The 25,464-nt window shown below is 37.6% G+C and overlaps 1 long non-coding RNA gene across 1 annotated transcript in view; it reads right to left on the bottom strand.

Moving 5' to 3' along the window:
- Window positions 1-2,840: 2,840 nt before the first annotated feature.
- LOC140697893 (uncharacterized) overlaps window positions 2,841-25,464 on the bottom strand; it is a 70,638-nt gene continuing 48,014 nt past the window's right edge. The window contains exon 6 of the long non-coding RNA XR_012075273.1: window positions 2,841-2,958. This is a non-coding gene — a long non-coding RNA (uncharacterized lncRNA). The remainder of the gene's footprint in view (window positions 2,959-25,464) is intronic.

The raw sequence follows: 25,464 nt of genomic DNA, 5'->3' as shown, positions 1-25,464 counted from the left end.
TAAAGGCAAAAAGATATTGCCTATTCTGGTCTAAAGCCACACTGAAAAAGGCAGAGCAACGATCCAATACAGTAAAGCAAGTGGCTTCAGGCAGAATTAATGACAGGATGGTATTTACAGTTGGTTCTATCAGGAATCAAAGGATAACAATTTTACTGATGGCCCTGAGGTCTGAACAAACTGATATCCTCATCTGTCTAGTTTCTTTACTGGCAGCAAAGGAGTATTACAAAGGCTACTGTGTAGTATAAGACCTTTGGATATAAAGCTTTTAACTGTAGGTTTGATCCTTTTTTTTGATTCTGGTTTCAAGAGATACTGAGGAAGTCTGGGTAATAGTTTGGTAGGATCTACCTGAATTTTGCTAGGTTCTGCTTCTATCATTTTTCCTTTGTCAGCTGAAATTTTAGCTCATAGTGTCAGGGATGATGTAAAGACCTTTTTCTAGTTTACATATCAAATATAATGAAGAAGACAAACAAATATCCAGAGAAGATACAACTTGATTATGAATAAAGGTTTCTTCAAGAAATGGTCCCTCTGGTGTGTATTTAATATTATAGTCTCATTTGCAAAGTAAATTCTTCCCTATTAAGTTTTCAGGGATAGTATCACAGTACAAGAAGGAATATTTTTAGTCAAGGGCCAAAGGGTTACAGTTAAGGGCTGAGAGATAGGGAACATTTGTGGTTATCTGAAATACCTACCATCTAGATGGTATGTTTTCTCTCAGGAAGAGGGTAAGCAAACATGGCAGAGTTTCACGTAGAAAGAGAAGTGTCTATATCCACCAGTAATTGATGAGGTTGACTATCTATATTTATATTTAATTCACTATGAATATTTAAGGTTAAGACAAAATACTGAGCTATTTTTCCTTCTTGAAGCAGCCCTCATTCATCTGACTTAAAAGAATTTTTCTTTGCCTTTTCTTTGGTTGGATGGGACTGCCTTTTTTTCCAATATCATTTCTATTTATAAATATCTGAAAGTGTCCTTGTCAACAGGTGGTTAGTTGGAAGGTGGCCACCTGACTGTTTGATCTATAGGACCTTGAGGTTATTTTGGGTTCCATCTTGGTTTTTTGTTCCAAAGCCCTTTCAAAATTTTCTGTCAGGTGTAATTCAGGTAGAAGGACTATTTATCATTCCAATTTCATTTTTGAATTCGATCTCTAATTTCATGTTTAACTCCATTGTCAAAATGAGATGAAACGCCTGCCCCTCCTTTAATTACCAATATTTTTGGAAGGTATTTTCTAATCTTTCCAAAAATCTTCCATTATTTTCTCTCTTTTCTGTTTGCATGATTAAACCATGGTTCTATCAGATTTTAAAATGTCTGAACATTTTTTTCTTAAATTTTAAATTGTGGTTAAAAAAACACATAACATAAAAACTTTCTTAGCCATTTTCAGGTGTATAGTTTAATAGTGTTAAATACAGATTGTCAACTGATTTTTATTGGAAATATTATGAGTATGGCTTTTAGGAGAGTTTACTACTCTATTAGAGGGGGACACATTGTTTTGACTCTCAAGTTTATTGTGGAAGGAAGGATCCTGTAGTTCCCTTTCTGGTTTAGTCCAATCACCTTCTGGAATTCAAAATTCAGCATCTGAGGTTCCAACTAACATGTGTACAACTTAATATAGATCAGGTAACTAATGCACCTCGAAGAATTTTAAATTCTATGAATATTTGCTGGTCTTGTCTGAGTTTAAGGAAATTCACAGTTTTAGCTCTTGATTTATTTTCATTCCAAAGTTTAAATTCTACAGTTGCCTACATACTTGACTAATGAGAGGGATGGCTCTCCAGAGGAAACTGGAGTTTGGATTCTTAAAAAAATTAGGTGATCTGGACAAGAGAAAGAGAAGGAAGGAGTCAAAAGAGGTATAGAAGGGAGATCAGAAGGGAAATAAAACAGGAATATTTCAATAGTGGGAGGCAACTAGAGGACAAGGATGGGGACAATTTACCTGAGGAATGGGTCTAATCTTTTGTTATATAAGTTTGTCAAACTGCTCATTAGAGTTGGCCAAAGAATTTCCAGTGAAGAAATTATTGATAAGAATTTTATTTAGAGGCCTTTGCTACCAATAAAAAAATGTTGCCCATTGGGCCTGAGAAATATTATTCCCTTTCTAAGGTGTCCCTCAAATGAACAATTGTGTTCAAGTCAAATGTTCCCTAGAGTGCCACTGAAAGTCAAATCATCCTCAGTGAAGTTATGCCATTAGAGAATAGGTACAAGAATTAAGAGAGTGTCTATAAGCAGAAATTTTTCCAACAAAAAGAAATGATTTAGACTTTGACAGCATGAAAGCAATGGTTGCTCAAAAGTGATAATTTTGCACCTCATGCCTTGGATGGACCCTAGCTAATGTCTCCAAACACAGACTTGACAGTCTGCACCTATCCCAACATGCAGAAAACTCTCTAAAAGCCACATTCTCAAATTAAAAGTCAAAAATGGAAAGAGAACCTTACCTGGTTTTATTGTTGACATACAGCAACGTTCTTTCCAAATGTACACTGGCTTGATAAGAAAACATACATTCAACGGTCGATGAAGCTGGCTTTTGAACAACAGGCTTATATCCTATAAAGGTCTATGCCTGTTTTCTATTTGGTGAGTCTCCTTCTGATCACAACAGTTTTAGACACATAATAAAAAATGGAAGCACAAAGGAGAGCAAAAGGGGCTGAAAAGGAATGGCTTGATCCCACCAAGGATGCCAAACCAATGGGAACCAATAACAAAACCTTGGTACCAAACTGAGAATAAATAGCCAAGTAACACAAAATGAGCCAAGGTCAGACCAAGTGCTGACTTACCGCAATGGCATGGATCCAACAAGCCTCAAGCAGCAAAGCACAGGGGCCTCCATGACTATCACACTTGGTCAAAGTGATGGGCAGTGCAGAGTGGGTCTCAGTGGAACCTCCGGGGAAACTGTGGAAATAAACAAAAACCATCCAAGTGAGAACAAATGGGCCTACTCATCCTGGAGCTTACTATAGCAAGGGAGTCCGTCACCATCACTTGTGCTTGACGGAGACTCAAAGGCAGGCAAAGGAGTGAAAAACTTTACAGTGCAAAAAGAAAGGCTCTAAATATGCTCTGACTGGAGGGTTTTTGGCACAGGGAAGCAGGAGGTGGGCTAACTAGAAGACAGATATGTTATGTGATTGGTTTAGAGAGCATATTTGGCTTTCTCTTGTTGGTCCTGAGTTGGAAGCAGCGACAGAAAAAGAGGGAAGCTGGCACTCATAGACCAAGTCCTGACCGTTCCTGGCTGATTGCTGCATAAGTGGTGATTTGATTTTCCTGGCTGGTTGCTGCAGAAGTCTACTGCCATATATGGTCTATACATTGCCCATTTGTATGTTTAGTCTCTCAGGGAAAATCCTATGACTTGTTTTTCTCAATGGCCTCTAGCCCCATTCCTGGTAAATAATAGAAGCTCAATAAATATTTGATACAAAGAAAGGGAATGAGGGAGAGAAATAAAAGGACCAAATAGCAGTGAACCCTAATTAAGTATGATAAGCTAAAGGAAGTGTCCATGTGATGAAGTCATTGGCGAAGGTTATAGGAAGCATGCCTTCAGGTGGCACTGCTTGAGCTGTGACTCACAGGAACAGCAGTAGAAACTTTGCAGCGTGGTATGCGGCAATCCAAAACGACGTCACTTAATCAGAGACAAGCTATCAGACACCAGGTGAAAATGAAAAGAGTCACAATTACTGACAAAAATATTACCCTCCCAGGTAAAAGGGATGATCTTTGAGGTAATGTCCTGTGGGACTATCTGCTCAAGTGTCTTAAATCACTTGCCTCTGAGGAGCGAGCGCTGTCAGAAACTTCTGAGACTTAGTAATAAACAAGAAGTGGCTGTTTACTTCTCGATAAAACTTTATATTGCTCTCATAGGTACCTGAGGCAGATAGGACATTACATGACATTAATCCAATGCCTTGCTTTGCACCTACGCCTGCATACACGTACACTGCCCACCCCTGTGCCCCTCAACCCACACACAAGAGACAGAGAATTTAAATAGATTCTAACATTACCTGGAGAAAAACAGTTATGGGCTCTTGAAAAAGAAACTAATCAGTGCCTAAGGTATTTGTCAGAGGCCAAGTTAAGAAGCTGGAAGTAAGCCAGGGGAGGTTAGCAAAGAAATAAATTGTATGTTAATTTCAAATTAGCATTTACACTGGTTCCAGGCTTCAAAGGGTAAAGATCTGAGGAAGAGGAAGTAGTCAGAGGAGGAAAATTACTCGTCCTAATTGAAAAAGGGCAGTCTTGAGGGATTTACACTGGGGAGGCAGGCTCTCAGGAGTGTTGTAATTACCTGTACCCCATTTTTAGCAGAGCTGCGTGGAGCAAAATAAAGCCATCTCCTCTGGGCAAAAAAACTGAGAAGCTGACTAGCCCTTCAAAACAAGCAATGGTCAAGGGCATTAAGAGATACTAGTGTTTAACTCAGAGCTAAAAGAAAACCAAGGAAGTTTTAATGCCTGGCACAGCCAAGAGCGATCTTAAAGTGTTGGAACCATAGAAACCAGAGACTACAAAAGACTAAAATGATACGAAAAGTAGGAGAGGAAAAATAATTTTCCCTCTACCTTTCTGAGTTCTTGACCAAGACCCCTGTAATAAAAGAGATTATTAACAAGAGAAAAACAAATAAATTTGTTGACATGTATACCTCATGTATGCCTGGGAGATACCCAGGGAAAACTGAGTAGCTCAAAGCGATGGCTTAAAACTCCAGCTTATACAGCATCTTCAACTAAGAACAACAAATCTGTGGAGAGATGACAAGAGAAAAGAAAGCAGCTTTTGACTTCCAAAGGCGGCAAACTGTGGAAAGGTAGATCTATGGAAGGAAACTAGGTGTAGACACAGGTGAGTTAGTGAAGTTTGTTATGTAGGTTCCTCTGGGGCCTTCTGCTAGCTGATAGGGTCTCAAGTTGTTTCTGGTGATTAATTTTTGTCCTTCCTGGTAGAGAGGAAAAGAGGGACACATTCACATGCTGCAAAATGTATTTAGGCAAATAGGGGGAGGGCAGGGAGCTTTCCTGTATCTGTTTCTTCTCAGTTGCCTCAGCTCAAAACAATTCTTATGCCAAAATGGCATATTTGGGGGTGGCATGTTCTGCTACCCTTCAAGGGTGAAGGATTCTTTATGCCTTATACTGGGTTAAATAGTGACCCCCAAAATTCATGTCTACCCAGAACCTTTGCAGATGTAATCAAGCTAAGATGAGGTTATACTGTAAGGGTGGGCCTTAATCCAATGACTGGTGTCTTATTAAGAAGAGGGAACATGACAGTCACAGGGGAGTAGGACAGAGGCAGAGAACCTGCAGTGATGCAAGGCAAAGAATGACAAGGATTGACAGCAAACACCAGAAGCAAGGAGGAAAAACGGAGGGACCGTCCTCTGCAGTCCTCTGAGAGAGTATGGGCCTACCAACATCTTGATTTTGGACTTCTAGCCTCCAGAACTATGAGAAAACATATTTCTGTTGTTTTAAGCCACCCAGTTTGTAGTAATTTGTTACAGCAGTCCTGGAAAACTAATACAGGCCTGAAGAGAAAACTGGATGAAAAGTTCAAAAATGGATGCCAGACAAGTTCAGCTGTGCACCTCTTTACTGCACATTAACTATGCCCCAAATTGGGGCACCAGAGAATACGAAGATATTTATGACCAGATCCTCCTTTGGAGGAGCTTAGAATCAAAACTTCCACGGACTTTGACCAAAAAAGATAAAAGAAGAAAAGTTTTCTTTTCTTTCCAATAAACCTGTCAGGTTAGCCACATAGGTGGAAGGATGACCCAAGAGGATCAAAGCTGTACGTACTCGGCAGGTGGGCCATACTGTGAAATGGCTTTGTAAACCAATGCAGACGAAATAAGGATAATGATAACTTCAGGACAGAAAGGTACAGTGCAAGTCAGCTGTAGAGAAACTCCACAACTCTAGCTCTGCAGAGGAAAGTAAACTTTCTGAACTAATTTTTGTTGGATTCCTTTCTTTTCCTTAATTAAGAAGCCAACATGCAGCAGCAGGAAGCAAAGTGTTGGTGGGGAGGTAACCACTAACAGCAACATCAGTGCTGACACTTGCTGGAAAAAAACCTCTGGCATTTTTTACCTGTAACAAACCTGTCATCAGTGAGGGCACTTAAGAGAGCTTCCTTGCTAGTCTTCCAAACACTAGAAAATAATTATGGTAACGTAAGACATTTAACAAACATTTTGTGAATGAAAAACTGGACTCTTCTTTTGCCCAGTTCCTTCCCAAATTATTGGTTCCTAGGGATGGAAGCTGACTTCTCTTTTCCCCCAAATAATCAAATTAGAACAATTTCATCTAGTTTTAAATCCCTGAAATTAAAAAAATAATAATAATTTATAAAGCCTGGAACTGACTATTCCTGGAGTTAATTCTTCAAGTGAACTGCCACATCTCCTTATGTAGATCTCTTTCCAACACGGTGTGCCTTTGGGGTATGTGAGAGAAAAACTGCACGGCATGGAGTTAAATAGGTAATGAGGACTGTTTTCAATACTACCTCAATAGAGGCCAAGACTACTGCAATAGGGGAGAGAGACTGAATGCAACTCTGAATCCAGCCAGCGGCCCCTGGGTAGTTGTAGCCAGTGGGCAGGGTGAGGGAGTGGATGGAAAGTTATTAAGAGGAACTCGGTTTGATATCAAGAATAGAAAGACTCCTGCTAAACTGGATTGGCAGGATTCTTGCTGAACTAAGCTGGCAGGCCAGGGATGAGGGCTCAGAGCAGCCTGACTAAAGTTTGGCCCAGGAGTGAGAGCCCTTGTCAGCGGATACACCCAAGCAGCCTCTGCACTAATGGAAGTATGTTAACTCACGATCTGAGAAATGACCCACCCACACATTTGGTTGTGTTTGTTTTATTTTATTTTGATTTATTGGTCAACTGTTCAAGATATTGTAAGGCATAATTTAGAAATCACCTGAGTAATTTGTACTAATTGGTATTTGTGAATTTATAGAAAGGCTGCAATTCAAAGAATTCATATGCTCATATCAATAAAACCGAAACCATTAACAACAGCTTTCAATGTAAGTTTGTTTTGTTTCTTGTTGTTCAATGGTTAGGATACATAAAGGAGAAAAGAAAGAGAAAGAGTAGACATGAATCAGGAACAAGGTCTCCTGAGGTGCACACACAGCTATGTCCTGAAGGCTTTCTGATTCCTCCCATTAGGAGAGCTTCAAATTCAACGCCTGACTTGCTCAAGGTCAAGTGTAGAAGTCAGGATTTGAAGCCAGATCTGTCTGACTCCAAGATAAGATTCTTTCCATTACACAAACACTTCACAAGGCCTTGGATGTGGGCCAGCTCAAAATTAAGTTATAAGCTGTCAGAAGTAAAATGAAAAATATAAGGACAATGTAGTGTGTTTTTTATAATACAAATTGGAATTCAATTTAAAGCACGGTTCTTTTTTCTGAGTTTATGGCCTACTTGTGGTGTTAAAAATGTTCTGTCTATTATGAAATAATATTGGTTATGGTGGTAATTATTTGTTTTGTGTGTTTTGTTCTAATGTCCTTATGGGATAAAATTTAAAACTTGGCCAAGCTATAAATGGCACATGAATGTTTCTGATATTTTGGTCAATCACGGCATTCCAGAGCCTAGAAACCAGGACTGCCAAAAGGTAAATTCCCATGAAACAGAGGAAATAGGCAGGTGGGCATGTTCACTCTGTGACTCCCCACCTCCATGTTCACTTCAAGCTCTGAAACTTCGAAATCATTCCAATTAGAAGTTAACATCTCTAATTGTGATCAGGGAACCAAGGACAGAAACCAAGGCACAGCTAGAAAGGATGATTCTAAGCAGGAGAAGAAAACAAGAAATGCCAAAGGATATTGCTCAGACTGAGTAGAAATACTACACTCTCGCTCCCATGGAAAGAATAAGCAAAATCATTGTCATTTATGGAATCTACCTTGTTCTTTACCTCTCCAGGGTTTTGCCCGCTGTGGGGATGCTTGCTTTCACCAGTAAGGGTGCATCTTCCTCCACGAACAGGCAGCAGAAGTGCGGGCAGATTAGCATTCCTGAATGTGCAGGAAGGTCTTACTTCCCAGGTTCCCATTTTCAAAGGTGACCACTCTTAAATTCTTAGGCGACCATTTTTAAAGATAACCAAATGTCACCGACAGAACAGGAGGTGTCCTATTTTTCCACTTTTGCCCACTTGCTTACTTGAAGCAGTTGGATAAATAAAGGAGAGAAAGCTCTTGTTATATGTCATGTTTAAAACTTACAGTCAAGAAAACCGGGTGTGTAATGGCCCACGTTCCGTGGGTAACTCAGGACAGTTCTCTAAACTCTTGATGTCTCTGTTTCCTTGCCTGTAAAGTGTGAATAATAATATCCCCCACTTCATAGAGTTCCTGTGAGAACTGAAATATGTCTGTTCAGGACTACATGGACCTCCAGGTGTATTTAGTAAATGTTAGCTATTATTATGTGGATTATGTTTAATGTAAGTAGGATAGCTGACATGTCCCAACTCAAAATAAATAATAAGCATGTACTGTTAAAGAGAACCTATTGACTAAACTTGAGGTAAAAAATAAAAAATTGTTCACTACATCAGCAACATACCGAGGGCCTAGCAAGCACCTCTAACTGTTGTTCTGACTCCCCCACTGACGACAGCTACAGAGGAACAGGAATGACCTCCATCCCACCCCCTTCCTCCTCACTCCAGAGGCTCAATCTTTAACACAGCCCCCAGGGTTTCCACATTGGCATTGGGGGCAGTGTGCAGTGTTAGCGCTGTGCCTCAAGAACTCTAAGAGTGTTGGTCCACTCTAAGCAGTAAAAAGCACTGTCCCAAAGGCAGTAACTCTGTCCTTAGGTTGACTCAGACCCTGAGAGAGGGAACACCATGACAGATGAGGGCTAGGGCATGGGCAGTATTATTCCTGAGACTGGACAGATAGCTCAATCCTTGTCCTAGGTTTTGGTTGGGCTTTTTTGAGGGAATCCATTTTCCAAAGCTGTTTCAAATTCTAGGTAGTTCTTCCAAGTTTATTTCTAACTATCAGTGTCTTATTGCTTCTGGATTATCTCATACACAACCTTTATTTCTTTTTAAGATATCATCAGAATTCATTTTAAGCCAAATTTTCTTTTTCTTATTAATTTTTTTCCTTGTAAACTTGATAATCTTATCAATGTTAGAAGATTTATGAAGTAAAGTTGGATTACTACTGGAGGTCATCTAAAGCCAGATTCCTGAAGTCAGGGGTCACTATACTACAGCCAGCTGGCCAAATGGGGCTGCAGTCTGATTTTGCAAATATGCTTTTATTGGAACACAGTCATACCCATCTATTTACAAATTCTCTGTTGCTGCTTTCATACTATAAGGGCAGAGTTAAACAACTGAAACAGAGATTATATGGTCTCCAAAGCTGCAAATATTTACTATCTGGCCCCTAACAGAAAAATTTACTGTTTCCCTACTTTATGGAGTCAGACCACTGTAAGAAAAGTTGGTCAACTCTCAGAAAAGTTAGTCAGCTGTCATCATGATAATTAAGTCAACAGTTTTGCACCAAATTTTCCAAGATAGCAACATGTCATAAGGAGATTTGACACTAAAAAACATTTTCTATTTTGATGGTTCAAAATGGGGCCACAATTGCTATCTTCCAGTGGGCATTACGCAGATTCTTCTATATGAAGCATCCTCCTCCAGAAATTACCTCCAGTTAATTAACGTTGAATACCTAAAAAGCCGAATGTACTCCAACAGGGGGTAATTTGGGTGGGAAAATAAGAGGATGGGACAGTCATAAGTCTAGATTACATTTAGTGACTGGGAAGAAAGTTCCAAATTTGAAAATCTTTGGAAGAAAACTTAATGAAAAGTTTAGTTAAAAATAAAGTTCCTGTCTCTTTTCTCCTCACAAGAAGCCAATGGTACCTCACAGGGGCATCAGCAGTAATATTTCTGAGCCAGTTCTGAAACCAAATAACAAGCAGTTGGTATTAATTTGCATTAATAATAGAAGTATATTCTTGATGGGTTGCTTCGTTTGCTGAATAAGAAGCAAAGTTTGGGGAAATGAGAACATGAGATGGAAAGCCAGGGAAGTTATTTCTGGCTCCCTATGCAAATTTTTAAACTTTAAAATAAATAAGGCATACTTAAATTAAAGAACCAGAGAGAATTATATTCTATTAAAAACAAAGCTTTCGAATACATTTTTATTTGCTTATTTAGCCACACGTTCCATGCATTTCTCCTTTTCTGTGTGTGGGTTGTGTACAGCTGGGTCCCACACATTCTGAATGAAGTTTAGCTTTCACTGACTTTCCTTAATTCAATCATCGATGAAATTTGCCACCCAGTTAAGTGTCATATCCCTCGTGGAAAGCAATTTGGAAAAACATTTTAAGAGACAAGAGAATGTTCACAGCCTTTGACCCAGTTATCTCACTGCTGGGAATTTATCTTAAGAAAATAATTCAGAAGAAGGAAAAAAAATTCTTATTAACTGAAGAATTATTTATAATGACAAAAAACACTTTACATCCAAAAATATGAGAATAAATAAATGAATTATGATACATCAACTAGAGGAATTGTTAGTTATACAGTCATTAAAATAATTATGGAAACTACATAACAATACAGAAAGTATTTATGGCATAATGTGAAAGTAGAAGAGTAGAATGCAGAGTTATATCTGCACCATGATTACAACATGAAAAATGATGTCTGTACAGGAACTAGGACTGGAAGAAACAAAAAACGATCTTTCATGAATTGAAACAGAGGATTACTTAGGGTGGTGGGATGAAGGCTGCATTTCTTTAATAAATATTTATTTCGATGGTGTTGTTTATAATCTTAAAAACAGAGAACATCTCATTTTACCCTTCCTTTTAATATTTAAAATAAGTACGGAACTGTATCAGTCATGGTCTAGTTTCAAAGAAGAGAAACCATTCCAACTAGATTAAGCAGAATGGCATTTATTTCTGGATCAAGGCAGTGGTTAAGGAAACAGACTCTAGGCTGAGCTTCCAGGAATAATTCTCAAGGCTCCAACACAGAACTAGGCGCCCCAAAGAGCTGCTTCTTCTGCCATGATCAGGAAGCAGCTTGCGAAGCTAGAAAGCTCTGCTTACAACTGTTAGCTCCCAGAGAACATTGCCTTTGTTTGATCTGCACCAAGAACATTGTGCTTCACACTTTCTTCTCTTACTGTGTAACCCAGTTCTGAATTTAAGTCTTGGACAAGTGTATCAGATCAACAATACCTAAATCATATGCAAAATGCTTTACAGCTTCCATGGTACAGGGAGCCACAAAAAGGAGGCTGACCAGGTAGCGAACAAGCCAGTCTCGTATCTGCCACACAGAATCCCCAGATAAAATATGACACCCAGTCAAATTAGAATTTCAGATAAACAACAAATAATTCTTAGGATTTCCAAAATATTGCAAGAGGCATACTGATACTAAAAAAGTATTCATAGCTTACCTGAAAATTAGACTTACTTGGGCATCCTGCTTTTTTTGTTTTTCTAAATATTGCAATCCTACTGCAATAGAAACCAATAGCAACTGAAATTACTTCCAGTTTATACAAAACTTTGGTAATATTTATTCTCAGATAAGGATTTCGGAAACAGAGTAGCCACAAATATCTAATGGTAGCATTTTCTTTTTTTAAGCTAATAAACATTCTCTATATTCTTTATAATTTCTCCAAAAATAGGGAGCAAACAGGTATATGTTGATTAGACTCTTATAACCAATCAGAAGGTATCAGTGCTAGATGGCCCCTAGAATGACTGTATTCCTTAGAGATAATTTTTTCTTTCACCTTCATTTAACAGCCAAGAAGCTGTTAGAACAGGGTCAGAGTTAGAACCCAGGGCTCCCAGACTTGACCCTTTCAGTTAGGTGCCTCTGAAAAGAATAAACTTCCCTTTTCAGTTGTGATTTAGATTCAAACTTTGCTACCACAAAAACATGGAGTCCTGATTAACCTCTCATGACAAGTGATTGCCAGGGAAAGCATGAGTTGCTACTCAAGAACTGTAGTAGGGAAATCTCTGGACCAGGATGGCCTGGATTTTAGCCCTGGATAGGTCTCTACTCGGTAAGCTTGAGCATGTGATAATTTCTCTGAGTCACAGCTCCCTCATCCTTAAAATGAAGTTATTGATACTTTTCCTGTTTCCTTTACACATTTTCCATAAGGATCAAATAAGTTCACATCTGCAAAATAATCTCAAATGTAAGAAGTGCCATATAAGAAACTTCACATAGTCTCATGATTGAAAGTTACTAAAGTTTAAAATATTCAATATTCCAACCATTGTCCATCTCCAGTGGGCTTCTTATATGCAATACTTTCAATTCTTGCTCATTTTACCCTTGAACAAAGTAGGTTTAAACAGCGACAGAAGCCTCAAAGTAGGAATGGTTTAAACAAGATAAATAATTATTTCTTGCTGAAGTAAATGAACCCTGGAGGTAAGTATATCCATGGGACTTAATGATCCTCAGGGACTCTGGTTTCTTCTATTTAGTTCCTCTGTCATTCTCACCATACAGGTTCCACCTAATTGCCCAAGATGCTGATCAACTCCAGCCATCACACCTGCATTCCAACCATGAGAGGGGAAAAGTTGTGAAGAAGGCATACATCTTCTTTTTGAGTTGAACATGCTTCCTGGAATGTGAACACTATTTCCACTTACATCCTTCTGCCATAACGTCATCAAGTGGCCACATCTAATTATAGAAAGTAGAGAAATGAAGTTGTAATTTCAGGCAGCCATGTTCTTATCTATAATTAAGACCTCTACAGCTGAGCTGGTCAACAGTCTCTACCATGGTAGGTAAAAGCGAAATATATTTCCTCATGAATTAGAGACAGTCTTAGTCTGGGCTGCTATAACAAAGCATCATAGACCAGGTAGCATATAAACAGCAGAAATTTATTTCTCACAGTTCTGGATGCTGAAGTCCAAGATCAGGCTGCCATCATGGTCTGCTTCTGATAAAAGTCCTTTTCCAGGTTGCAGATTGCCTCCTTCCTGTTGTATTCTTCCAAGATGGGAAGAAACTGAAAGAGCTTTCAGGGGTCCCTTTTATAAGGGCACTAATCCCATTCATGAGGGCTCCACCCTTATGACCCAATTACTGCCCAGATGCCCCAGCTCCTAATAGCATCACAGTGGGAGTTAGGATTTCAACAAATGAATTGGGGGGGGCAGGGGGATACACAAACATTCAGTTCATTGCAGAGGGTGATCAATTAAAGATTAGAATCGTTTTTGTTTAAATGCAGGCATGGACTGGAAAAGCCAAATAAAAGTTGCTTTAATCATATGATTAAATCATTGTCTAGCTAGATTATAAGCTCCATGTAATAATAGTACAGTACCTGCCACATATCTGATCATTTATAAATATTTGAAGGAAAAAAAGCTGCTAGAGGCTAAGAGGGAAGAATCACAAATTTTATCTCTCCAGAATCAAGGTTGTCAAAAATGAAATTATTTTGTTATCAAGAATTGAAACAGAAAAAAAACCTGCAAAACTGTCTTCTGACAAAACAGGTAAACTATACCAAACTGTGGTACACAAGAAAATTATTTAAGCTCAAATTTCTCACCTCATTCAGTCCCCATATGTTCCAAGATAAAACCACAAACTAATTTAACTTTGCCTGGATTTATAAAATCTCTAACTGAAAACCTCCCTAGTTATAAATTCTGACCAGTTCTGGGGAATCCCAGATGTGCGATCACCTCCAGCCACTAACAAGTACATTTCCCTAACTCCCTCTTTTCTGAAATGCTCTACAGTTACTCTGGTATGTATCAATAATAACGCTAATGAATTTAACTTTGATACAGGTGTATTTCTAATGTTCTTTGGTCAGTAGCAATAGATCACATTTTATCCAATGTCACACTTATTAATGTCTGTTTTCATAGATTTTTCTTGAGCAGTAGACATGTCTTCATATTGTGTACTGGACAATTTAAAACCTTTCTGGAATAAGACAGTGTACTAATATGGATAGATAATCAGCATGAGAAATAAAGAAGTTTTTTGTAACATAAGTTATATATTATTTAAATATCCCTGATATAAGAGGGAAGAAGTGGGCTGAGACATAGTATCTGTTCAAAAGACAAGGTCAGGAGAGGGAGCAGGTTCAACAAAGAAATATTTTGCAATCACTAAATGAATCAACAAATGTCAGTACAGAAATAAGATAAATTTTATCCTTTTGAAAAATATTGCACTCCAACACATTTGGTCTATTCCACAAGCCTGAAAGTCTTATAACTTTAACACCAGGTTTGCACTCAGAATATATTAGGATACAATTTAATTTTGTTCCTTATAATATATGACTTGGGGCATATATTCTCTAAGTTTTAATTATTTTGTTTATAAAGTGGAGATATTATATTACATTTAACTTTGGATGTTCAACCAAATGGCTCTCTTTTTCATAATTAAAAACACTATAAAATCCATCTTATATTGGCATACTTCATTAAATATAATCATACTGCATACATTGTATACTGGTGATATCCACATTACTATGTATACTTGTATACACAAAACCATGTTTATTACACTTTATGAGCAATTCAAACAATTTTTCTCATATAGTTTTGACTATATGCAGTATTTGCCTGATGTGCTGATTCTAGAAATGAATCATCAAGTAATTTTTATTCCACTGCAATACCTACAACACAGATGGGTTGATATAAACACATCAAAAGAAAAAAGTGGTGAAGCTGTCACCATGCAGCCAGTTCTCCATTTTGTTGATCAAATCTGAATTTTTATTCCTGAAGCCTAAGACAAGCATATTTTAATGATATAAACAGTTAATAGAGTAATCTGTATAGTAAAGAAAATGACTATGCTAATTATGGTCACCTCACTACACTGAAGGGCATCAGAAGATGGCAGTCTCATTTCTTCAAGGACTAGGATGACTGAGACAAATGGCTGGGATATGAGACGACAGACAGAGTGCAAGATGAAATTGTTCAGGTCGCTGCTGGTTACTGCCTATAGGTGTAATTCTTTCCCCAGGTAAGGCCAATGAACTCTTTGCAGGAACTGCCAGAAACTAAAAATCCTGACTTTCAATGCTATGGATTACACCACAAAAGATTATATAAGGAGAATAAGAAAGAGTTCATAGATCATCTTTTGAAACTTTTTCACCACTAGCTTTTTCTCATCTTTCTTGGCACGTTCCCCTTTCACGCTGTCAGGATACATGAGTGCTAAGATAAAACCTAGGGCATTTCTCTGCTGTTTTTTCTAGACTCATTGATTGAAAGAGAATATAGATTAACTGTGGTCAAGAAGTGACACTGAGGCCAATTATCTAGTCATATCCATGTCCTTTAAAGAAGGTATCCCAAACTGAAAAAGTCTAAATCCAAAAAATATATATATTGATCAATCTCTTTCCCAGCCCCAAGGAGTTAGGCATTAAGGCAGCAGACTGGTCCTTCATGCTGTGTGTCTTCAAAAACCCTCTCATTGATTTTTGTGACTTTCAGATGCACCACCATGAGCAATAGGCTAAGCACGAAGAAATCAAAAATTCTAAATTGAAATTCTATAATAGTTACCCTGCTCTTTTATTTCCTGCCTTTTGATAAGCTGCTTCTCTCCAACCTATGCATACAGAACAGAAACAATTTGCTTTGCCCTTGAAGAATCCCTCCCCCACCAAAAAAGAACACTGGCATTATTCACATTTTCCCAATGTGGATTCACGTAATGTCATTTTTTTTTCCAGTTCCATTTTGAAGGCTTGGAGAGTGGTGAAAGCTCACATTAATAAGAATAACCATTTAATTTCCAAAATTAATGAATGGAGCTCAACAGATTGAGTGCATTGTACTGGAATATCTGATTCCTTTGGAATTGCTCTGAAACTCAGAGAGGGTATGATGACCAAATGGTGCTAAACTAATGATCTTTTCATATTAGGGTATGAAAAGAGAGAAGCAAATATTGTAGCATGCATAGCAATACTGTTTCAATTTGTTGATGACAAAACACATTTCATCTCAATTAGCAAGTAGACTTTTTACGAAGTGCTAGCCAGATTGCTAATAATTAAAGACTTAATGTGTCTTCAGTCATTACAATAGGACAGTGATGAGAGGCTGTAAAAAACATTTGAATTCTATTTGCTCTGTTTATTTGAGGAAAGAAAAAAAAATCCCTATCTTCATCACAATGAATTAGGAAATAGCGCATATGATTATTCTGAATCTTTCGGAAAAGCTGAGATATCATTTCTCAGTGTTTGCTAATAATGATACCCCAGTACAGAAATGATCTTCGGAAAATCTCAGGCCAGTTCAGATCCCCTTCCCCAAACAATTAACTCCCTGGCCCTTGCTCTATAACCGGGAAGAACAAATCCGACCCCATACTGGATTTGTTTCTTTAACTTTTGTATTCTGTTGCTTCTGCCACAAGTTGAGAATGTTGCCTTAGCGTGAAATATACAGGTCCATTCTTAAGGCTCTGACCTTTCCATTAAGGCTCTGATTTTTCCATTCATATAGAGATAAAAACAGAGATAAAAGGCGGAACAGATAATAACATTTGTCATGTTAGAGGTTTGCAACAACCTGACTTATCATGGATAGCTGCAAGAACAAAGGACTCTGACACCAAGAAGTTTGCAACAACCAACCACACCTCTTCCCCTTTTAATATAAAATAAGCCTGAATTCTAATTCAAGTTAGGTGGTTCTTTGGGACACTAGTTCACCATCTTCTCAGCCTGCTGGCTTTCTGGATAAAGTTGCTATTCCTTGCCCCAGCAACTCATCTCTTGATTACTGGCCTGTAGTGCAACAAGCAGTATGAGCTTGAACTCGGTAACAGTTCCAAATTCCTGTCCCCTCCAAATCTTCATAATAGACTCACTTTAAAAAAAAAATTGAGAATGTAATATATTTATGCTTTCTCAAACCTGTTAGATTCTTGGGTAACTGGCCTATATGGCCAGTTTTACTGTTTGTTTTGATTTGGACAATCTAATTGCTTTAACATCTCATGTTGAGGTTAGTCACCCATTTCGTCCTTCTTATCCTGCACTTTAGGCATGTGGGCATAATTCCATGCATTCAAATTATCACTGGCATCAATTCTTTTAAACCCAAATCAGTTTAAGATGTTTGTTTCTAATATATTTTATGCTGAAGCCAATTGCTAATGACTTGATATATATTGAAGACCTTCTTCCCCCTAAGATTTTTAAATAATGAACAATATTTGCCACTTCAAACTCCATGTTGTGATGTGGCTTCTTCATATCTTCTGAATGGGCTTTCATTCACCACCATAACCACAACAAAGAAAATGGACTGACCGACACATGCTGCCCACCCATGACAGGTGCTGTGTACAAAAAGTCCAAAGAAGTGCTCTTTGACCCCTCAGGGCTTTCTTTTAGAGATGAATTAGATTTCAAATAGGATTACAAAATGACCATTCCTGGCTGAAAAATGCAGACTGAATTTTCTGGCACAAAAATTGCTTAAATTTACTTTTATGCTGATCCAGAGCTCATTCTCTTACAAAAAAAAAAAAAAATGAAGAGATCAGCAAATGTTAAGGATGTTTTTTACCAGAGTTAGACAGCCATTGTATTTAATTTTCATTCACATTATACACATTGCATTTCCCACTTAATCCCAAACACAGAAAATTTGCCAGTGAGTGATTCTAATTGACAAGTATGACAAGACTGGGTTTTCTATACTCATGCTGATATTTAATACAATTGGGTGAAGAACTGATCCAGAACATAAAATTTTAAACTATAATAATCATGGTTCAATCTATGTGGAGTTTTATTTAAAGGGCCAGAAGCATATCCCAATGTTCTCGTTTATTTATTTTCTCCAATCGCCTAGAATTGCAGAAGGGAAACTGTAATTGATTTTGACTTGTGTTTTTCTCACTGGCCTTGTGTGGCACGATTTAGTTTAGTTGACTTGCAGTGGTTGTTCATTCACGACATGGATTTGATCAATATGTATTGAGCACTTATTTCATGCCAGGGACTGTGCTACATGCTAAGGATAGAGCACTGAACAAAACAGACACAGTCCCTACTCCTGAGAAGCTTTCAGATACGTTTATAGCCAACTGGAAATGAACTCTAGAGATGCAATTCCTTACATTTCTGATCGTTTCTTTATCCAGTAAGATATGATTACCTAATAGATTTAATTACTGAATTGAATTTAATTATCTGATGTTTCCTCAGCTCTCAGTAGGGTGTAGAAAATGTTCAGATATCATTAATTCAGTAGCAAAAATGCTATGAACTGTGATCATGTTCTGAAAGTAGAGTTCACAATCCTAGTTAAAAAGTTTTGTTGTTTTTTCTATTGGCTCTTAACTGAATGAATAAAAATGAGAAATCTTTAATTTCCCCATAGGAAAATTAAGAAAATATCCTTGGCTCAAAAACTTTTTTTTATCATGCAGATGTCTTTTAAGAAATATCTTGGGCATTATAGCCAGCTAGTAAATGGCTTTTTGAATGAATGTAAGATCAATAACAAGAGAGACTTTTCCACTTTCCTCCACTTAGCTGTTTCCAGCACATAAAACTGAGTGCCTACTATGTGCTGGAAACAGAGAAGTGAATTTATTTATATTTAATGAATAAATATGGCCTCATGATAGCAGAAGACTAATTTTTACTATTTAATTGGAAAAGAAAAAAAATCACATGAAATTCCTCAGTGAAGAAAATTTCTGTGACAGTTTCAGTCTACTAAATTTTACTGTAAATACTGGCTCATTTAGATTTATTTCAACCAGTGTATTTGCACTTTCCATTCTGTTTTTATGTTCCAGGCATTTTTTTCCTCTTTTCTCTCCTTGTTGTTGAGAAATCTGCTGTCAGTTAATAAGAGAGGCTGCATCGTAAGTAATCTGTCTTTTCTTTCTGGCTGCTTTTAAGGCCTCTGGTGTTTTACAGTTTCATTACAATGTGTTTATGTGAAGATTCCTTTTTTTAAATGTACTCTGCTTAGGACTATCTTTATTTTGTATTTGTATCTCTCGTCAATTCTGGAAAATTCTCACTCATTATCTCTTTGAATATTGCCTCTCATTTCTTCAGTTTCCTATATCTGGATATAAGTTAAATGTATGTGAGAGCTTGTCATTCCCTTCCCCTTTTTTAAGTCTCCCTCTCAGGTTTATCTGTCTCTTTTTGCTATATTCTGATGAATTTTATTATGTCTAGCTTTTAGTTTGCAAATTCTTTCTTCACTCTGAGTTGAAGGTAAAGAAGAGAGAATGGGCAAACGTTTACCAGGTGCTGGGACATCTGTACTCCTGCCAGAAAAGACATCAACTTGCAGGCTCCTCTCCTAATGGCACTGCTGCCTGTACTGCAGGGTGTGACAAGAGTGAAGACTGCACACGTACAGATTCACACTGCTGATCAGCCTATGTGTATGTTACTGAATATTTATTCCCTCTCTTGTTAATATTTCTGTCTGCCTTTCTGGTGTCCCCTTGACTTGCAATCCTCTTTGAATCAAGGACTTTTTTCTTGAGAAAAAGAATCAGATCTCATCCAGTCTGAGTAGCACAGACACACTCATTATAGGACCATACCCACAGACTAGGAGGACAAACTCCTAAGTCATTCAGAGAGAGACAATACGTTCCTCTTTTCAAGCACCTATTTTCCTCCAACCAATTTCAAGTTAAAGAGCATGTTTTTGTTGTTTAAAAGGAAGCTATGTGCTTTAAAGATAGGAATAGCTGTGAAAAGAAGAAAAACCAGTCTTTAAAAACATCTTCCGGAATGGAAGACTCCCACAGCATTTGGAAGTCATTCAGTGATCCTGACAAGTTAAATCAGTGGCCTAATTATTTTTGCAGAGGAAAGAGGATAGGTGACTTAGAATGAAAGAGGAATGCTTACATAAATCTGCATATTTATCTTATTCTTAAGCTTAATCTTTTCAACTCCTACTCTCATATTTATGGACAAAGGAAAGGGTGAAAAAAGAATTTAAAAGGCCACATGATGTACAGGCCGATTAAAAGTGAAAGCCAGATCTGCTGATAGATGACAAAAGATCAGGTAGTCATTTATTTAATTGGACTTCAAGTGACATGAAGGAGAGATGATTATCAAGGAGATGAGCCTTTTGTCCCAGCCTCACTGTTTAAGTCATTTCAAATAGACAAGGAACTTTTTCAATTTCTCCAGGACACCAGCCTGAAGAGATTTTTCAATGTTAATCCAGGTAATCAGGATCAGGAATACTATTTGCCTCCCTCACAGAAAGAAAAGATTATGGGCCCCTGAAATGGAAGCACTGGGAATGCTGACGGTATTACCTCAGCTGAATGTCAATGAGACACAGGGAAGTGAATAATCAGTCTGTGCAGGTTGGTTCTTTCCAGTTTTGTTCAGTGGCATAAAAATACAGTTCAAAAGAGAAACCCCCAACTTCCTCCCTATCATCAGTGACCTAGAGAAGAATTTATTTTCACTTTACAACTGTTAGAATTCTGACCCAGGAGCATTAGGGTTCTGGTACACAAAAACTGGATACTGGATATAAACATACAAACATATTTTCATCTTCTTTGCATTAGATTTATGAGAGAGAAAAGAATTAAAACATACTGAGTACCCAAGCAATGTGTAAGGCACATTACATCTTTTATTACACTCTCACAATAACCCTGTCGTAAGAAGAAAATATCCCAACACTTCATATGGCTAAAAATACTTTGAAGACACTGTTATTCATGTCTCCAGTACTCTGGGGTTCAATTTAAAGAAAAGAAATAGAATCAACTTCAAGTCAGAGTGATGCAATGGTCTCCACTTAAAGTTCAAGTATTGGTCACTCTGAGCAAAAATGGCTGCCCTCAAGGGAATGTTAAACATCTGCAATGCAGATCAAGTCACTAGCAATTCCTACCAGCTAAGGGCACCTTCAGAAAAGCAGAAAGCGGGGACCCATACTATGATCCTCTCATGACAGGTGACATGGTAGCGTCCCACCACACGAGATAATTCATTTCCGCAATATAGGCTTGGAATACTTCTGGATAGGCTACATCAGAATGGAAGCAAAAAAAGATTTGGAAGAGTGTTGCAGTATCAAGTGATTAGTAATGGCATCAAGTTCTATGATGAAAATAAGCAGGGCACATTAAAAAAAATATATGATCAGAGAAGGACTGGAATGGAGCCAATCCTTAAAGAATGAGATGGAGCCAACCATAAGAAAGCTACAAGCAAAGGCACATAGCAAAACAAATAATGCCAGATGAGTCCGAGTGAGATGCTATTTTTATTTTCCACACTGAAATCATAAAGTTATATTCCTGTCTATTCCAAGGAACTTCCATCAATGAAAGAAACTTTCAAATTCAATAAATTATCTTCTTGTTATTCTACAATTCTGGAAGTCAATGTTGGGCTATTACCTTTAATATAAGTTTCTTGCATTATCCTGTTTCTTTCCAAATTAGTCATCAAATTTATTTCTTGTTCCATATCCACCTACCTTGATAGATTCCATGTTAAAAGAGAATAAAGATCATGACTGTCTTATCTCTTATCATAAAATAGATGTTCAAATATCATTTGTTAGGTGGTTAACTTATTTTTCTGAATAATTATTTTGGCCCTCAGGGATCTGAGCAAAACACTATAGCATCTACTACAAATATCTTCCTTTTGGTTGATATAATCTTCATATCCAGGATATTTGCTTTACTTTGCTTTTAACTATGAACGATATATGTGTCATTGATTTGGGTCACAAAATTTAAATAGATACAAACACAATTTGTAAGTTAGTTAATATCTAATGATATTCTTTAAAACTGAGGTAATAGAGTCCATGGGTATATCCCTTTCTTTAATTAGAAAAATATTCAAGGTGATGAATGTGCTTTGAAAACCTTTAGTGTAGGATTATTGTGGCATATATTTTATGAGCAGTGTTCTCGGTAAGTACGAATATACAATTTTTCAAAGAAGGACCAATGATTGAATAAAAGTCACTTACATCTCAGAGTGAAAGGATGGGTGACCAAAAAAATAACCAAGTCTGGCTGATTCAAAAACTACTGTTTCGAGGGAAACTAAGACAAAGACAAAAAAAGAACAATAGAGGAAGAAATTTAATCATAGCAGATAACTTAAAGCAAAGAGAACTCCAAATGGACCACTGGACTCTTTTGTTCAATGGATTCCCTGTAGAATAAGTGCTTCTGAGCCATGGTCAGACTCTGCTGAATCTCTGTTGAACAAAACATTTCTAAGACGCATTTGCTCGACTCACACTTCACAGAGAAGAGCCCTCTCAGCTCTTCTGGATGAAAGAAACCTGAGAAAGTCTTTCTGACTCCTTTGAACAGACTGCCATCTCCCTAGAATGGTGTTTTGTAACACAACTGTCACCTCCAAGTCTTCAACAACCTCCTGGGGTGAAATGGCTTTGGGGAACCGAGGCCGACAAGCAATGCATATGAGGACTGGGCTCTGAACGGAAGAGGCTGAGGACGTTTGGTGTGTTTGGTGTTTTATTACTGTTGCCTTCTTTTCAGATTTCCACAAAATTCACTGTATCCCACAGAGCAGGAAAAAAACAGCGATCTGGGGCCATGAGTAAAGTATACGCAAACTGCTACACCTAAGCGTGAGCAGATGGCAGGATGTGACACAGACAGGGGCATGGCGGGGAAACACTGACACTGTTCACGCTGGCTTAAAAACTAAGCTCAGGAATCCACAGCCAACGATTGTGACACTTCTTCTCAGCCAAGTAACTGACAAACAGGAGAATGAACTAACACTTACAGGGAAAGACGTCTCATAACTAACAGGCCACTCTGCCATATTAGAATTTATCAACTGATCAAAAGTGCTGTCATTTTCTAAAGTCAAACAAAAGCAAAGCAAATATATTTGGGATTTTCAAAACTGCCATAAAATAAACAGAAGAAATTCTGACAAATATCCTAGGTTCAAAGCTGACTTTTTTGATGGTGTGTGTGAGTGTGCTTGCATGTGAATGTATATATGTGTGTGTATATATATATGTGCGTAAACTATGTATGTGTGTTGTGTGTGTGTGTATAAATATATATATATATTTATTTATTATTACTATTTTTTAATGATCCCTCAGTTGGTATTGCGGTATTCCTTTGGCCGAATGAACATGTGGTCTGTATATACTTTTGCCACCATTTTATCCCTTAATCTTATGAGATGCATGGTGTCAGAATTCAGATGTGGAATTTCAAATGCACTGATGTCCTGGGAACACAGAAATTCCTGAGTACTTGCTTAACAGTGAGGTGTCCTCTCGGTAAATCTCTTTAGAGGGGCATATATGAGAAACTGAATCTGACTCAGAGTATGACTCATCCATTCCAGCAGCTGAGTCAAAAACTCCCAGCACTTGAACAATATCCCCCACAGCAAGGCTGCTTTTTAAAACACTGTGTTAAGCACAAAGCTCAGACCTTGAGGACTAAGTGCTATCTTTCACTAACTCTCTCCAAATCTGACTCTTAAAGCTACCAAGTTCATTTATTTCTAGAGAGACAGGGAATAGCCGCCTGCCCAAGGTAAGCCGGGTCCTGAGTACTCCTCTAACCTCTTAAGGAGAGGAAGGAAGCAGGAGGTGCAGGTTCTGGAGAGAACCAGAAAATCTTCATGTGTGTTTTAACACAGAATGACTCTGATTCCCAGTCAGAAGGTGGTTTAGAATGCTAGCCTTTGGCACAGCTAATGCTTTTCCCCACTAGGAAAGCTGGTAAAACGCATGCGCTTACACAGAAAAAGGATAGAAAAGATTTACAAATAAAATTTTAAAAGTGGCTTTCTCTTGGTGGTGAGATTATAGCTACATTTTTATATTTTCTGTGCTCTTCTGTATTTTTCCCAGTGGAACTATATCATTTTTAATCAGGAAAAAACTTTTGTTAATTCTCCTTTTTCTTATTATCTTTGACTTTTAGTTTATAGTCATGTTAAAATGATATTCTAAGAATCTTGCGAAAGACATTATGACTTTTTAATTGCAGTTTTTACTTTCAATCAGGCAGGGAAACAAATATTGATGAACTCTTTAGTTCCATATTGTTAATATAAATCTTTCACAGGTACAGGAGTTCTGATTTTTTCAAAGTCTTATCAGCAGCTTCTGGTTACAAATTTTTTTTTTTTAAATATTTTCTTGAAAAGAAGGAAAAGTATTCAAAATTCATTATTTCATTTATTCCATTATTGAGTTCATTTACTGACTACTACAAGATGGGTTTACAGAAATGAACAAAATATAGTCCCAAGAATAAGAGTTAACTTGGCATTCTAGAAGGGTATAGATCCGTCCAGAAAAAAGGAGTGTTTGCAAAGACATCAATCGATGAAATACTTTGGGGTATTTAGGAAATTTTCACTAATTCAGAATGGTTGAAATAAGGAGCATATGTGAGTATGACAGAAGATGAGCCTGGAATTAGGTCACAAAGATTGTATAAATCCATTTTGAAGAAACTTGATTGAACTCTTTGGCAATGGGAAGCCATCAAATACTTTTAAACTTAGAAATCTCAAAATCATTTTAAATTCAATGCATCCAAACTCAATATATCTAGTTTCCCTCCAAAACTAGCTCTCATCTGATATTCCATATTCCAGTGAATGTCACCATCATCTGTGCTGTTTCATAAGCCAAAAATACATACATAGCATCCTTGATATTAAATGTCTTTATCCCCATTTTCATCCTGTCACCGAACCACTACTTAAATGTCTCTCTAATCCATCAATTTATCTGCTCTTCCACTGTTGCCACCCTAATCGAAGTTACGACTATCTCTCATCTGGACGATAGCAGTAAAGCACTATCCAATCTCCCCTAAGTCACTGATTCTCCTGCAATTTGATACTTTCATCAAAGCCAGATCTGCTCAAAACGCAAACCTAATCCCATAGTTACCATGTTGAAAACCTTTGCTATGCTCTTATGATGAAAAAAAACCAAAGACCTTAAAAAGGGCCTACAAGCACCTGCATAGTTAGGCTCTTGCTACTTCTCCCAACTCTTCTCACCTCTCTCTCTCTGAACTACAGCCATTCCAGCCTAATCTCAGCTTTGCAAACATATCATGCTTCCTCTCCCACACTCCTGTTGTACATGCTGTTTCCTTTGTCTAGATTAACCTCCCTTTTCTTCTCTCTGCTTCTCACTCCTCTCCTCTATTGTCAGGCTAACTTTCCTGACATCCCTGTGTAGGTCCTATGTCCTTTCGT

This window comes from Vicugna pacos, chromosome 8, assembly GCF_048564905.1.
Source record: "Vicugna pacos chromosome 8, VicPac4, whole genome shotgun sequence".
Taxonomy (NCBI): Eukaryota; Metazoa; Chordata; class Mammalia; order Artiodactyla; family Camelidae; genus Vicugna; species Vicugna pacos.
This window is presented reverse-complemented; position numbering and strand designations above follow the sequence as displayed.